Here is a 14,286-nt window from a genome sequence, read left to right as displayed (position 1 = left end):
GATTGTGAACTCAGCATGAGGAAGATCAAAGAGGGGCGCCATGCAGAGGGGAAACACAGGCTCCTCCTCAACTTATTGCACTATTCCAAAGTGGTATAGATTTAACATTGCCCAGTTACAGACCTTGGGTGCTTGGAGATGGGAGGGGGGCTAACACTAACCATCAGAAGGCGTTGTGCAGCTATTCTGTCTTTTCTTTCTTAATAGATTTTCCATAGTAAGAAAAAAGGTGGGAAGAAGTGGTAGGAAAACATGAAAGGCAATGTGCGAGTTCACACGTTATACTAAGCCAACCTGAGAATAAGCCTGTTCCTTCCACAGCTGTGCTCTCCCTGCCCTTTATGCTTGTCACTTCCGTCCACTGGTATCTGTTGTTAGCTGTCAGACATATATGGGTTACAGAGCACTGGTGGGGATCGGTGAGCATGCGCAAATTTCAAGGCAGAGCAGTAAAGTGGAAGGGGAGAATATGCAAATTCCACTGGAGCAGATTTTTGAACCTGAGCACTTGTGCAAGATTGGTTTTTTCTTTTAAAATTTTGCAAACACATTCAGGACACTCTCTTTTGTCCTTTGATCTTGACTTTTAGGAGCACTGTTGGAATGAGGTATTGTGAGGAGCGGCAGGGGTTTCCGCCACTCTTGCTGGGCAGCTCTCTAGCTGTTCCCGACAACCCATGATGAAACTGCCTCACCGGGTTCAGACATTATTACAAGCTGCCCTGAACAGTCCAACAACAAACCATGGGTTTTCAGGGTAGCTTGTTCATGGAAAACAACCCACGATGAAAAAACCGCCCCAGGTTCCAACTTCACAACAAGCTATTCTGAAACCACCTACAATGACAACCCAGTGTGGCTTACCACATCACACGAACTAGGTCATCATCTGGAACCCCTACCCCATAAAATTCTGTTAGTGGGGCAGAGTGGTGGCATGATAAAAGCCTTGTTTTTAAGCACCCTGATAGACACTTAGTAGGCTTATTCTGAAGAGAACATTCAGAAAGATATCTATGATGGGAGTCTTCCAATTACTAAATGAACATATGGGATTTGTGGCATTGTATCTCATGGGTACATAGTTGAATGTATTCCTTATCATGCATCACACCAAGTTCCTAGATTCATAAGAGTGAAGATGCAGACTTATCAGTGCCTGTCTAGCCATAACCACTGTGGTACATCAAACCACTGCAACTGTTGAATGGCTGAAAGCAGCAACTCCCTCTGCTTCTCATCTTAAGATCCTGGGGCTACAGTAAACCCTAACATCACCATGTGCAAACCCTATACCTGACACTGACACATCCTTGCACAGATTCTTCAGTGGATGAGAGCACAGGGAGGAGATCAGTGCCCAAACAGGCTCTACAAGGACCTTCTGTGGATAGAAGTAATGACCAATTCCATGGTAGTTTGTGTAGGCCCATTGTGCTGCAAACTAGTTTACTGTATATTTTTAAATTTTATTTATTTCTATCCAGCCATTTTGTCCTCCTTAAGGAACTCAAGGTCCTCTCTCCATTTTATCCTCACAACATCAACCCTGTGAGATAGGTTGGGCTGAGAGTCTGTGACTGGCCCAAAGTCACCCAGTGTGCTTTCATGGCCGAGTGGGGACTAGAACCCAGATCTTCCAGTTCCCAGTCCAACACTCTAGCCATTGCACCACACTGGCATCTTTTGAAGTTTTATACCCTCTTTCAATCAAATGACTCTCAAGGTAGCTTACAAGGTAGCTGGCAATAATACAGAAGACTCACACATACACATAAAACCAAGCAGCCTTTAATGCTTTGGCTGATGGATGGGGGCCCAACTTGCTTCCTTTTGGTTGTGCAGTCTGAGAGCAACTGGCAATTGGAGTATTCCTTCTGGCAAGGAAAGGGAAGCAAGCTCCCTGCCACTGCTTCTCTGGCATATGGATGGAGCCAGGCTGGTCTTCCCCTTGCCATGATGTTCTTCTTGAGAAGCATGGGGTGCAACCTCCCAGTGGCCCTTAATCCTCTAGCTGGTGATAGAGGTCAAAATGTGCTTTCTTTCTGCTCTCTAGTCATAGGGTAACTGGCGGTTGGGTCTGAGTGTTCCTTCTGGCCAGGAAGGAGAAGCAAACACGCTGCAGCTGCTCCTTCTCTAGCCAATGGATGGCACCAGGTTGGTCTTCCCTTGTCATGATGTGCTTCCTGGTAGGGAGGGGGTGCAATCTCCCAGGGGACACATCCTGAAACAAAGCTTCTCCAAGCCACCACGATCCCAGAAATGGATTATGCATGCTTATGCAGAGAAAGAAGTTTCCCTTGTGTGTGAACTGCCCTTGGATTGATTAAAACATCTTATAAAACCCACATGGCTCCTGAAGTCCCCCCAGTGCGAAGCTCCCTTTTCACAAAGTGGAGTGAAAGCAGTAACGGTGGACACCTGATGGAGCAGCTTTGTTTCTAGCCCAAGAAGAATTTTTGGCCTGCGTGGTGAGAAACCGAGGGCTGAATTTGTGAGGGAAGGGGTGTGAGAGATGGAAGAAGAGTATGATGGTGGAATATCTCCGAAAAGAAGAAAGAACCTGAGAATGGAGGAGTTCTATCAGAGGGTTAACCGTTTCCAGCTGGAGTAAGGCTTAAGCAGGGGGCTGAATGAAATAAGTCTGTGAAGTGGGATGAGGGAAATGCTGGTGAGTAGGGTGACCATATGAAAAGGAGGACAGGGCTCCTGTATCTTTAACAGTTGTATTGAAAAGGGAATTTCAGCAGGTGTCATTTGTGCAGATGGGTCCACAAAGTCCTCTTCCTTCTCCATGACGTGGGAAGCAGCGAAAGAGAATACTTCAAGTGGGGTGGGTTTTTTGCTGCAGGGCAGGGTTGTGTGGGTCTAGGTGTTAGGGTGATTGAAAATGTAGGGAGGGTCTGTGTGCCGCTTCCCTGCACATGCTCTGGAACTTGCACTCAATTCTGAATCTTTTACCAAATCCGTAATCCCTTGATCCAGGCCCTCTACTAAGGTGGGCATTAAGAACGGGAGAGTTTTGACCAAAGAGCTGACTAATTACAAAATTTGGCAGTATCAATGCAGAGGCGGGATGGGGGGACTTATGTAGGGTGACCATATGACAAGGAGGACAGGGCTTCTGTATATTTAACAGTTGCACAGAAAAGGGAATTTCAGCAGGTGTCATTTGTATATATGGAGAACCTGGTGGAATTCCCTCTTCATCACAACAGTTAAAGCTGCAGGTGCCCTGCCCTTTTTTAAATCTGGTCACAGTATAGCTGCAGTATAGCTCCTGCAGCTTTAACTGTTGTGATGAAGAGCGAATTTCACCTGGTGCTGCATGCATACAAATGACACCTGCTAAAATTCCCTTTTCTATGCAACTGTTAAAGATACAGGAGCCCTGTCCTCCTTTTCATATGGTCACCCTACTGGTGAGTGTGGTTTTTTTGGCATCCATGGGTATGGCTGCTTGGAGCTAAATGGGTGAGGAAAGCATGGGTGAGATGATTTGTGTGGTGGCAGACGTGTTTATTGAAAGCTGTTTAAAAGGAAGAGTGATGTGCATTTTATATATAATAAAAAAGCGGATGGCAATTCTGCATTTCTGACTCTAGCAAGTGCTGTTTATGCAGATTGCCCTAGCATACTACATTGCTGTTTGCCTGCTTAACAAATGAATAAATGTACTCTCTAAGGGACTGGATGCATGCCAGAAATTCTCTGGACTCCGTTTTTCTACGCAAAAATGCTCTGCGTGCATTTCCCCCACACAGTCAGCAAAGTAGTTCACGTTAACTGAAAGGTAATTCCGGCACCATGTTTATTAAGGTGGTGAGTGATGCTTAAAAGATCAAAAGGAATTAAATTAACCTCAAAAGCGGGAAGTGGTGAGGGCGGGTGAGAGGGAAGGAAACCATCAAGCTGATTCTGCATAGTCAGAAAAACTTGTCAGGCGCACAGTAAGCAATTGTCCTTAAACATGTTCCTTTGGAGAATGCTACTATGGTTCTGTGAACAGGGTGTGCAACGTTCCCTGCATGCTTTATGGACTCATCGGCCCTATATACTTTTTGCCCTTAGCGGGTTCGTTAGTAGCTCTGTGGTTTTCCTCCAGTCTCATAGCACTAACTAACATACCACTAACTTAGGCTGACCATATGAAAAGGAGGACAGGGCTCCAGTATCTTAACAGTTGTATTGAAAAAGAAATTTCAGCAGGTGTCATTTGTATATATGGGGAACCTGGGGAAATTTCCTCCTCATCACAACAGGTAAAGCTGCAGGTGCCCTGCCCTCTTTTAAATCTGGTCACACTAGTATAGCTCCTGCAGCTGAAACTGTTGTGATGAAGAGGGGATTTCACCAGGTTCTCCATATATACAAACGACACCTGCTGAAATTCCCTTTCCTATGCAACTGTTAAAGATACAGGAGCCCTGTCCTCTTCATATGGTCACCCTAACTAACTAACATAGCACTAACTAACACATCTAGAGGGTGCCAGTTTGAGGAAGGCTGATTTGCAAACACCTCTCTGCCTCACCAGTGCTTCCATACATGAATTGCCCAATCCTGTCATAGTCTTTAACTGAATGGACAGAAGATCTGATCTTGCAACAGACCGAATAGTTCTTGGGGGCCGGGTCCCCAAGCATCATGGGAAATGAGGTTCAATATTGTAGCTATTTTGACTATAATAGCATTAGAGCATAATATAGTATTAAAAGTATTCACTACCTTTATTAAACAGAAGTAATAAATATTTCTCTAATCAACTTTGGTGAGCACATTGTTCACCAGGGTTGACCGCACCATTAGGCAGAATGAGGCAGCAGCCTCAGGCAGCATGTGGGAGTGAAGCTGTGATGAGCTGTTGGAGGACAGAGCAGTGTGTGCCACATTATGTACCCTGTGCCCCGTAAGTAAGTCTGTTCCCTCAGGTGCAGTAGAAGAAGATGTCTGACTGCCAGTTTTGAAGTAAGACTCAACTATTAGTCCGCTCATCTTCTGCACATAGAATGGGAGGGATGCCATTTTGTCCCCAGGCAGCAAAATGTCTTGAGCTGGCCCTGCTGTTGACAGCATGGCCTTGTCTTTTGAAGGCACAGAAAGGATGATAGACAATGAGCCCAAAATGACACACTCTGTGCGTACCAATAGTACCTTGTACACAAAACACCAGTATGGAGCTGTGGTTTCAATACTGAAACAGAATGTTTAATGAAAAACATGCTATACTGACAGGGTCTCCTTTAATGGATAATCCTGTTATGATTTGCAGTGAACCAGCGTTGGTAGTTGTTTCGGTTGATTATTTCTCTTGTGTCACAGTGTATTAACAAAGTAATGCTTCACTCAGCTACGTGGGGACAATTTCACTCTCAAGGACACTAGGCATGCCTTTGGCACAGCACAAGAGAGATGATAATGCAGTCTTACTGAGTATTTTGAAATGGAGCCAGTTAATAAGTTGGGCGCTGATCATGTTACTTGCTCCCCCTCCGTTTCATTTCTCTAGCAGAAATGCAGAGGCTTCATTGATTTTACACACACACACACGGAACACACATACAGTGAAAGGAATACAAGTTATACTTGCAGCACTGTTAACTCATTCCCAATCCTAGAGCAAAGTAATATATTTCCAAAGTTCATGGTATAGAGTTCCTCACACATTTTCTAGAACTCATATAGGCAATCACAGCCGAGAGGGCTTAATTTACTACTGATGCTGACTATAGCAACAGAGCTATTAACACCTTTAATATCAGGGTAGACTCCCCACCCCCCATGGTAGTAGTGGAAATTATTTTAGGGGCGAATTCAGAGAGTTGTGAATTCCCCTAGGTGGAAGCACGCTAGAGACCCAGCCACATGGAGGCAATTATGTGGGGTTTTTTTTGCAAATGCATGGGTAACACACATACAAAAGGGAGAGCGGGTACGAAAGAAAGAAAAAAAAGAAACAAACAAAAGGAAGAGCATATAAAGCATATGCGTACACAATAATCATTGACGTCACCCTTAATAAAAAGAAAGGAAAAAGAAGGATTTAATATCTCCATTTCAAATATACGTTAATATAAGTAGTTCATATATCTAAATAAGCATCCATATGAGATTGACAGCTGAAGGAGATAAGTTCAAATGTGCAATGAGATCTTTAGTCCATTGAAAGATAGATAGGTGGTGGGTGTTTAAAATTCCAAGCTTGACGCATAAGAGCATTTTTCACAAGTGATTTATTGTATGCCCATAATTGGTCACTCACGGAAGTTTGCAGGTCCTTTATACAACGTTGTCAACCTTTCCCCCCTGTATCCCACTTTCAAAAAGATCGGAGATAAACTGATAAGCAAGGGTAATCTGAAATATCAGCAGTGCCATCTAGTGGTAATATAATGAAATATATAGACAACATATAGAATTAACCGAGAAAGGGCATCCTTGGTTCAAAACACATGCCTGCCCGTGTAAAGAACCTGATCTTTATCTCACAAAGAATTCAGAAGCAGAAGCCCCAGTAAAGATGCAGGATTTTAGCTTGGTATGGTTAAGTCCTAAGTCTCTGCAACTGTAAGGACCCTCAGTATCCACTTTTGCTGTTCTGCTAATCCCCATATTATTATTATTATTATTATTATTATTATTATTATTATTATTATTATTATTATTATTATTATTATTATTATTTAATTAATTTATATAGCACCATCAGTGTACATCATTGGGATGTAATTTAAAAGTGCATGTGGAAGAAATTATGATTAACTTTTGTCCACAAATACTTCTGGAACTTCTGGGTAATTGCAAATTGTTTGCTTTGGTCACACATCTCTATGCCCACCTGAACCTTGTTTTCATGTTCAGGGAGAAAGCCTTTTGGGAACAACTGATGACTGAGAAAAATGTAGTCTGTTACCAGAGGAACCTCTAGATAAGCTGTTGTCAGCTTAACAGAACTGTTTCAGAAAATTTCGCATTTGCTGAATTATTGGGAACAATGTAGAGGTTTTGGTCTGGATAATAAAGTGCTCTTGTAAGGTTCCCAGGAGGGAAAATAGCACTCAGACTTTGGGACTTATCCAGGGGTTACGACACTCTCTTTTCAATGCCAATAGAAGGTAGCAGCCAGTTCTGATTGTCCAGCATCCATGCCTTGGGTTGCCAGCCCCTGTCAATTTGGCACCTACAGATGAGATAGAAATGGTGAGACAAAAGCGGAGTGCTCCGGTAACAAAGAACTTTATTTTATACTACTATGCTAACCAATACTGGGAAGTAGGAGTTTGCTTAAAATATTTATTATTTATTTAAAGTATTTACAAATTGCTTTTCTAACCACCAAGGCCCTCAAAGCAATTCACCATTAAAAACAATACAATGATACAATAAAATCAGAACAGCAGAATCAAAGGAGAAATCAAAACTTCTAGAGAACACTAAAAGTGTGGTTTTTTTACTGCTTGTTGAAAACCTGGGAAGCACAGAGCCTTGGGAGGAGCTACTAAAAGTGGGGTGCTGCTACAGAAAAGGCTCTGTCTCATATACCTTCGAACCTAGCCTCTCTTGAAGGTGGGACAGACAACAGGGCCTCTGATGAAGATTGCAAATTAAGGACAAGCTCATATGGGAGGCTGATATGGGAGGAAGGTGGTCTTTCAGATATCCTGTCCCCAAGCTGTGTAGGCTTTTAAAGTCAAAAGAAGCACCTTGAATTGGGCTCAGTAGCAAATTGTAACACACTATAGTTGTTTCAAGACCTGTCTTATATGGTTTATAAAGCACACAACTGTCTGACCACCACATTTTGTAGTAGTTGTAGTTTCTGAACACTTTTTAAGGGCAGCCCAACATAGAGTGTATTATGGTCGTCTAAGTGAGAGCTAATTAAAGCATGGATTACTGTGACCAGGTTCACCAAGTATACCATCTAGGAATATTCTGTCAAATTGGACCAGAACCATGGGAGAACCAGGGTTCAAAAGTGGGGAATAATGAAATAAAGGCCCCATTCAGACAACACACTAAACCATGCTGCATTCCATTAACCATTTTGTGGTTAAGCAGCATGGTTTAGCATGTTGTCTGAATGGGGCAAAAGTGTTTTAAGCAAGCTAATTAGAATTATAATTGAATGTAAATGTATGACTTATTATTTGACTTATGTAACCAGAACTAAACAAAATAAATAAAAGTGAATTAAAAAAAAACATGGGGGAGCCACCATCTTTGAAGGCACAGCAAGACGGTTTATAAGATGAAATTATTATTATTATTATTATTATTATTATTATTATTATTATTATTATTATTATTGACCATGTGAAAAGGAGGATAGGGCTCCTGTATCTTTAACAGTTGCACAGAAAAGGGAATTTCAGCAGGTGTCATTGTTATGCATGCAGCATAACAAGAGGGTTATAACAAGAGGGAACCGGGTGACGTTCCCTCTTCATCGCAACAGTTAAAACTGCAGGAGCCCTACCCTCCTTTGTATCTAATCAAGAGGTTAGGGCTCCTGCAGCTTTAACTGTTGTGATGAAGAGGGAACTTCACCAAGTGCTGAAATTCCCTTTTCTATACAACTGTTAAAGATACAGGATCCCTGTCACCCTTTTCATATGGTCACCCTAAAAAATGAAATAGAATCAACAAAAACAGTCACATAAAACATTTAAAGCAACAGCAACAATTAAAACTCCATGTTTTAAGAAAAGCGTCCATTAATTTGAAATGGAACATCTGTACTGGAACTTCGGGTTTTGGATATTCCAGCCCAGATGTTCCATTTCAAATTAATTTAAGGCCCACTTAAGTCTTTAAGGCCCATTTAGAAATAGTTAGCGATGGAGTGGATCAAATGTTACTTTCTCCACATGTCTGCGTTACTCTCTCCACGTGGCGATGTGCCTAGGAACATTTGGCTTTGCATGGAACTCTTTATGAATGTTTTAACTGGCCCAATGAATGGTGCCGTTTTAAATCATAAAATCACTGATGCTATTCCATTTGCACTTTTGATATTTGACCAAGTATGCGAAAAAGACTTTAGGGAGCAGGAACAATTAATTAATTTACCAAATGTTGGAGTTCATACATCAGAGACCAGTTTGAAAGTTACTTTGCTTGTAGTAAGAGGGCATTGTAGGAGAACAAGAAGGTACATCTGGGATAGGATACCTATGACCTCCCAGATGCTATTAAACTACAACTCCCATAATTCCTGACCATTGGGCATGCTGGTGATTTTACATTCCACCCCTGTTGTAAGCCTATGCGGCAGGGTCTTGCTATTTACTGTTTTACTCTGTACAGCACCATGTACACTGATGGTGCTATATAAATAATAATAATAATAATAATAATAATAATAATAATAATAATAATAATACCATTTCAGATCTCTTACTGTGAAGAAATGGAAAATACCTAGGCCAGGCGATGACACAATTGCACGGATGTATTACTGAAACGGTTATATTGGCTTCTCTAATTCCCACTGACTCTTGCAACATTCCAGTGGAATTTGTTATTAGGGTTAGGTGCACAGATAACTGTTTTGGGCAAGCTGGTTTTGAAGAGATTTTTAGGGGTTCATCAGATTTTAGGGGTGCACAATTCACATCTGGATTTCCTTTGCAAAATTTACACATTTTGTTAAAAGATATTTAAGCAAACGGAAAGAATTGAGCTGTACACAGCCAACCCCATAAGGCAAGGTTGTTGCCAACTCTCTTGCTTTATGCGACCAGGATTGGTTACATAATGTAGCAACATGCAGTAGGATGCAAGAGTTGCCGCGTTGACTTTTCTCCCTGAACTGATTTCTTTCATTTTCATGAAATCAGAGTAAATAAAATCAAGGTGAATTACATGACTCTGAATTAAATGAAAGTAAATTTAATTATAGCTAGTTAAACTAATCTAAATGGGAAACACAGCTCTCAAGAGGCCGCAGACCGGATTAGGATATGCATGAAAGGCTGAGATGTGCACAACACACAGTCCATAGACAGAACTATTTACTGTGGGCTGCCACCCCATTATGAAACTGCCCTATATTACCCACATCCCCACCCAGGAGATCAGGACTGATGGAGGCACAGTTTGCTAGCAGATTATAATGCATCGTTAAATTATAACAAGCTGTAGAGTGGAAAGCCACAGGAAAGATTTTATGATAGGTAGTGTAAGTTCTATAGGTGCCACACTACGGGCCCATTGTAAGAGAGTAGTCAAATGACCCATCTCCCTAGCAATGTTGGATCTGTGAAATGAGAAAGCCATATTCTGATCAACTATATGCTACAATGCAGCCTTTCCCAACTTGCTGATTTCCAGATGTGTTGGACTGCAACTCCCATAATTCCCAGCCACCACAGCCATTAGCTTGGAATTGTGGGAATTGCAGTCCAACACATCTGGAGGATGCCACATTGGGGAAACCTATGTAATGACTAGTACATCAGTATATCATTGTAAAAACTCCATGAAGACCAAAGGATCTGCACATAAACTCACTTTTTAGTCTTGACATCACATTAGGGCGTATGTCTTTAGACTCTAGTTTAGAGAAAACAAACACAAAAGTATTGAACAGAAAACAGTGGGGAAAATGTTTAACAGAAGGCTGGAGAGAAAGTTAACATGCTTAGAAAAACCATAGATCCTGCCTGATGGCTATTTACGAATATTACATGGGAGGCACAGATGGTGTATAGCTATCAGAGCCAAGAAAAACGATGAAAAAGAAGCAGAGTTGTATTGTATAGATACATGGAGAAATGTAGGCTGAAAGTGCATAATTGAGAAGATCCTGGCTCTATATGGAAACATAAGCTGGTCTATAGGTTGATGTCTGCTTGGCTTGCGTAGTATCCCATGTCATGGGCTAATGATTGAACCAGAGCACAAGACCCACTTATCAGCCTTGGACCTGAGGTTAAGGAGGTTGAACCTGTAGAATAGGCATATTGTATCTTGTTCAGTCAAATTCCATTTCAGAGAAACTTTCAGGGAGTTCAGTCCAGTGGCAAGCTGGGCCAAAGGCAAAAGGGGAGGGGCAAAAGGGAAGGAGGTTATTTTAGTATTTTCCTGCCAGTAACTAAGCCTTAGGAGAGACATGTCAACTTTTTAAAAGGGGGGGGGGGGGAACTGCGCAAAAGACGGGAAATCATCAAACGATTGGTGGTTAGGGAAAATGGGGTGGGACCAAGAAAAGGGGTAGGGCCATCTGTGGAAGCTGGAGGGCTGGACTGGGACCCCAGGGAGGCCAGATTTCACCCCACCCCCAAGCCTGTGGTTCTGTGTCCCTGCCATAGTGCAGCCTTTCCCCAACTGAATGCCCTCCAGATGTTTTGGACTTCAATTCCCAAGAGCCCCAGCCAACATGGCCAATGGTCAGGAATGCTTGGAATTCTAGTCCAAAACATCTGGACAGGTTGAGGGAGGATGCTGTAGGGACTAGTTGAACCAGTGTGGTGTAGTGTCTAAGGTGATGGACTGGGAGTTGGGAGATCCAGGTTCTAGTCCCTACTCAGCCATGGAAACCCACTGGGTGACTTTGGGCCAATCACATATTCTGAGCCCAACCTACCTCATGGGGTTGTTGTTCTGAGGATAACATGGAGAGGAGGAGGATTATGTACGCCGACTTGGGTTCCTTGAAGGAAAAAAGGTGGGATATAAATGTAATAAACAACAACAACAACAACGGTACTTGCACCAAGAAAGCAATTACACATCTCCTGATTTCCCCAAATGCATCCTGATAGAAATACTGAGCTGGGAGAAACACATTGCACAGCTGACTCCACTTCTTTAATGTGGAGGTCATCTCATACCTTGAGATATATGATTTTATTCAATTGACAACTGAACACTGCAGAAGCAGTAACATCCTGGGATCCCTTTACACCTGTTGTTCCAGTAAGCACTGGCCAGGAAGTCCCTGTAAATGTAAATAAATTGGTAAGAAATCTGTTCAGTTTTATGCTATCTAATAAAATCAAAGCAAGGATGTACTGTGCTGCCAGTTATCTCATGATGTCTTCCCTGACAGCCATTAATCTATAATAAAGAATGTCAACATAATCACAATAATGCCAATTTTATATTGTAACTCCTACATCAAATTTATGGAGTCCTATGAAAAACATAAATCACTTTCACAGTTTTAATAAGTAACTGCAGACAGATGATCCGTAGGTGGCAAGCCAGTATGCTTAAATTGTTTATCCAGTAACTTGTCCAACAATCACTCCAAAAATTCAGCTTAGGTGATCAGCCTTATATATTTGCAATATGCTGGGTAGTGGACAAGAATTGTTACCTGTTCCTTCCTACAGGCAAAGCTAGCAAGGAGAAACCTCTTTTGTTTTGATTAAAGGAATCTCAGCTTTGAAGTGCTACAGAAGCTGACGTGTGAAAATATCTTGAGCACTCAAAATTAGTTAGCACATTTTGAAACCATCTTTACACATTTTAAAACCAAAGTGATTACATGAAAACTGGATGAATATTTTGCATTGCTTTTCTTCATTTTTACAATTGCACTGATGTTTTTAATTCCTGTGCTGATGTCCTAAATCACAGTAAGTTAGAGCTTCTTTACATGAGTGATTTATTGCATGCTCAAGATTGGCCACTCATGGAAGTTTGTGGGTCATTTACATGACTTTGTGAATGACCAGGACATCTCCCTCAGTATCCTTTAGAAATTCCTTCACGAAAAGAACCACTTTTAAAATGGTAATAGCCAGGAAAAGCAGGATCTTCCACCACTAGATGGTGCTGTCTCAATGGAAGTGAATGGAGGGAAAGTATTCAATTCAAACCACTTGGTTGCCCCTCTCTGCCCATAACAATCACACCAAAAAGGAGGACGCACAAATGCCCCGAGTAAGCAATGTGATTTCCGCTTGATGTAACGACACCCTTAGTTTTGCCTATGTAGGTGAGATATGAATTCAAAGGGATAAATTAGTTGTGATTACTATTGATCCCAAGGACATTTGAATGACTGACTTTGTGATGCTAGTTATTTCAGATAAATAGGCTGAAAAACACTTATTTATTTATTTATTTATTACATTTTTATACCGCCCAATAGCCGAAGCTCTCTGGGCGGTTCACAAAAATTAAAACCATCATAAAACAACCAACAAGTTAAAAACACAAATACAAAATACAATATAAAAAGCACAACCAGGATAAAACCACCCAGCAAAATTGATATAAGGTTAAAATACAGAGTTAAAACAGTATAATTTAAATTTGAGTTAAAATTAAGTGTTAAAACACTGAGTGAATAAAAAGGTCTTCAGCTGGCGATGAAAGGAGTACAGTGTAGGCGCCAGGCGGACCTCTCTGGGGAGCCTTCAAATCATATCAATAACAACAGAGTAAATTGCAACTTGAGAGCCCAGATAAAAGTTCTGCAGGGCCTCTCATGCATAGAGATGAAACTCACAGAGAGTTCACTGAAGTAAGCACAACTCTGCAGATGTAGTGGTATCCTGAATCGAATCGGGCTGATTTAGACAGATTTGGAAAATATCCAAATTGAAGCAGGACTCTTCTGAAGCAGACCAGATTCAAAGATTTGGGATTCAGAAGGACACAGAAACACAGACAGCAGGTCTCTTTAAAAAAAACCCATACATTTCTATCCATGATCTCTATATAAGGAAAACACCAGAATGGGTAGAGCAGGCAGATAAAAAAGGGCTGTGGTTTTGGGACTGGCAGGTCTAGCTTCCAATCTCAGTGAATGGTTTTACCAGGGCTCTCGAATCCCTGTGTTTTTAGGGGAAAGATGTAAAAGTAATATATTGTGAGACTGATCCAGGCAGTATTCAGTGTTCTTTGCTAATTCTCTCTCCTAGGAGAAAGAATGTTAAAAGAGGTTTGGTGGAGTCTGTGGGACTTCAGAGGGTGAAGCATTTGGTGTTTGCTTGGAAAATGCTGGATGTTCGTGTCCTTTTGCTTCCACCCCTGTCCTATTGTACTTTCTGTGACTTTGGAGCCAAGTGGGCAGGATCTACACTACTGCTTTGTAACAGTTTATAATGGTATTGACAACTGTTGGGGCCCAGGACACATTCCATATACTGTTTTCAAACCACTTTCAAAGTGTTATATCCTGCTTGGTATAGATCTGGCCCTGAGCAGAAAACAAACAAACTAAACTCTGTAGACTGTGCACACCCCTAATGGGGATGTATAGGCAGAGTTGTCTATGACACTGCAGTGGTCTGGGGAATTTCCTTGCATCTTCAGAAGATTCATGCT

The sequence above is a fragment of the Elgaria multicarinata genome, chromosome 1, assembly GCF_023053635.1.
Source record: "Elgaria multicarinata webbii isolate HBS135686 ecotype San Diego chromosome 1, rElgMul1.1.pri, whole genome shotgun sequence".
Taxonomy (NCBI): Eukaryota; Metazoa; Chordata; class Lepidosauria; order Squamata; family Anguidae; genus Elgaria; species Elgaria multicarinata.
This window is presented reverse-complemented; position numbering follows the sequence as displayed.